The sequence below is a fragment of the Arachis ipaensis genome, chromosome B01 (genome assembly GCF_000816755.2).
Source record: "Arachis ipaensis cultivar K30076 chromosome B01, Araip1.1, whole genome shotgun sequence".
Classification (NCBI taxonomy): Eukaryota; Viridiplantae; Streptophyta; class Magnoliopsida; order Fabales; family Fabaceae; genus Arachis; species Arachis ipaensis.
The window spans coordinates 103,483,006-103,485,805 of record NC_029785.2 but is presented as its reverse complement, the minus strand read 5'-3'; positions in this window follow the sequence as shown (position 1 = coordinate 103,485,805).

Here is a 2,800-nt window from a genome sequence, read left to right as displayed (position 1 = left end):
TGGACGTCAATGAGGGATCGTCCAGTTGCTAGGAAGGGTCTTCCTAGAATGAGAGTGGCACTCTTGTGCTTCTCCATTTCCAGCACAACAAAGTCAGTAGGAATGGTGAATGGCCCAACTCTGACAATCATGTCTTCAATCACGCCTGATGGGTATTTAGTGGAGCCATCAGCAAGTTGAAGACATATCCGGGTTGGTTTAACTTCTTCAGTTAAACCAAGCTTTCTAATAGTGGATGCAAGTATTAGGTTGATGCTTGCCCCAAGATCGCATAAAGCTGTCTTGGTGCAATCACCTTCTAATATGCATGGTATCAGAAAACTCCCAGGGTCTTTAAGCTTTTCAGGAAAGCTTTTCAGGATGACTGCACTGCATTCTTCAGTGAAGAGAACTCTTTCTGTTTCTCTCCACTCCTTTTTATGACTCAAGATCTCTTTCATGAACTTGGCATAAGAAGGTATTTGCTCAAGTGCCTCTGCAAACGGAATCTTTATTTCAAGAGTCCTTAGATAATCTGCAAAGCAAGCAAATTGCTTATCCTGCTCCTCTTTCCGGAGTTTTTGAGGATAAGGTATCTTGGCTTTATATTCCTCAACCTTAGTGGTTAAAGAAGCCTTTTTAGAGGGGTTGTTATCAGCACTTGTGTGTGTCTGATCCCTCACTGGCAATTGAGTGCCAGAGTCAGAAGCTGGAGTGAAACTGGACGCCAGCTCCTTGTCTGCTTCTGGCGTCTGAACGCCAGAACTGTGCCCATTTTGGGCGTTCAACGCTGGATTCTGCCCTATTTGGGCGTTCAACGCCAGATTCTTGCCCATTTCTGGCGTTGAACGCCAATCCTGCCTTGTTTCTGGCGTTGAACACCAGTTTTGGGCATGGTCTGGGCGTTCAGCGCCAGCCTTCCACCAATTATCTGGCGTTTTAGCGCCAGAATTATTTTTCCCTAGGCTCTTACTGTCCTCAGGTGAATCTTTGGTGGGTTGCTCATTTCTTGACTTTTTGATGCCTTGAGGTGGGGTATTTAATGTTTTTCCACTTATTAATTGAACTGCTTTTAAGCAATTTACGTGCAGAGGCCATTTGTGGAGTTGAACGCCAGTTTTTATGCCAGTTTGGGCGTTCAACTCCAGCTTTTGATCCTTTTTTGGCGCTGGACGCCAGAATTGGGCAGAGAACTGGCGTTGAACGCCAGTTTACGTCGTCTATCCTTGTGCAAAGTATAGACTATTATATATTGCTGGAAAGCCCTAGATGTCTACTTACCAACGCAATTGGAAGCATGCCATTTCGAGTTCTGTAGCTCCAGAAAATCCACTTTGAGTGCAGGGAGGTCAGAATCCAACAGTATCAGCAGTCCTTTTTCAGCCTGAATCATATTTTTGCTCAGCTCCTTCAATTTCAGCCAGAAAAATACCTAAAATTACAGAAAAACACACAACTCATAGTAAAGTCCAGAAATATGAATTTTTCCTAAAAACTAATAAAAATAGAGTAAAAACTACCTAAAACATACTCAAAACTATATGAAATTATCCCCAAAAAGCGTATAAAATATCCGCTCATCAGCTGTACACCTGGGAATCCCTTTGGTTGACGAACGAGACAATCAGCAGTTGTCACAGCTAAAGGAAAACCAGGAGGAACCTAAATCACCAGAGTTATATGAGACCAGCAACAAAATTTCCTTGGAAAAAGAGGCCACAAAGAGCAGGGCAACATCAAAAGGAACAAAGAAGAAGGCACCAAGGAGATGGAGGAACAAGAAGATCCCTACAGAGGATTTCTCTCCAGGGGATAAAGTGATCTCATCTTATTTACCAGATATCCCACCTCATCTTCCCACCATCCCATCTTAGCTACCTAAAGTTTTCACTATCAAAAGAATTCTCTCCTTAGAACATGTGGAGATTCTTGATGAAGCCAATGGAGATAGATTTACTACGAGGGGGGAAGATTTGAAGCATTACCAACCACCCTGACAAAGTTAGAATGTCAAGCTAGTGACGCTAAAGAAGCACTTTATGGGAGGCAACCTATGTTTTATATGCTTTAAAGTAGTTAATAATGCAAGGTTCATGAATTCCAAATCAACTTTGACATATAATTGAATGAATCCTTTTATGCAGCACATAGTGAAGAACAAGTTTGGTGTTCAAGGCATACTAAGAAGAGCATAAATGCAATTCATATCATGTTACTCTTAGAGCTTTGAACAAAACTTTGTACACCACATGGACACAAACTAAGTTTGGTGTCACCAATGTTGCATACATGAACAAATAAAAAGCCAGTTGGTTTGCATTCATGAATAGCACTTAGTTAGTTAGAAACAAAAATTTTAAAAAGTAGTTATCCCAAAATTTTTTTTTAATTTTGCCGCCACCATCCACAATTTCATTAATCACATCCTTTTTATTTTGTAGAAAAATTGATGGGACAATTGAAGGAGGAGGGTTCGGCCACCACAAAAGGAGAGGACTATTCACGTGTCTTCAAGGGGAATGCATTGGGAAATATTGCCATGCAACATTGAAAGAATGACACGCTTGGAAATCGAACCAACCCCATTATAAAGTTGATGATCCTTGTGCTCATCCCATGCTAAACCCCATCCGTTCATCATACACCCACACCATCAATCCACACCTTTCATTTACTCTCCACTCTTTTATATAAGTAGTCCCTAGTCCGTACCTCCCTTCACATTCCAACGCCCACTTCTTCAAGCTTCTTACTCTCGAAATACAATTCTCCAAGCTACACCCTATCCAGACCTAATCGAATTCCACCAGCAACTCATACT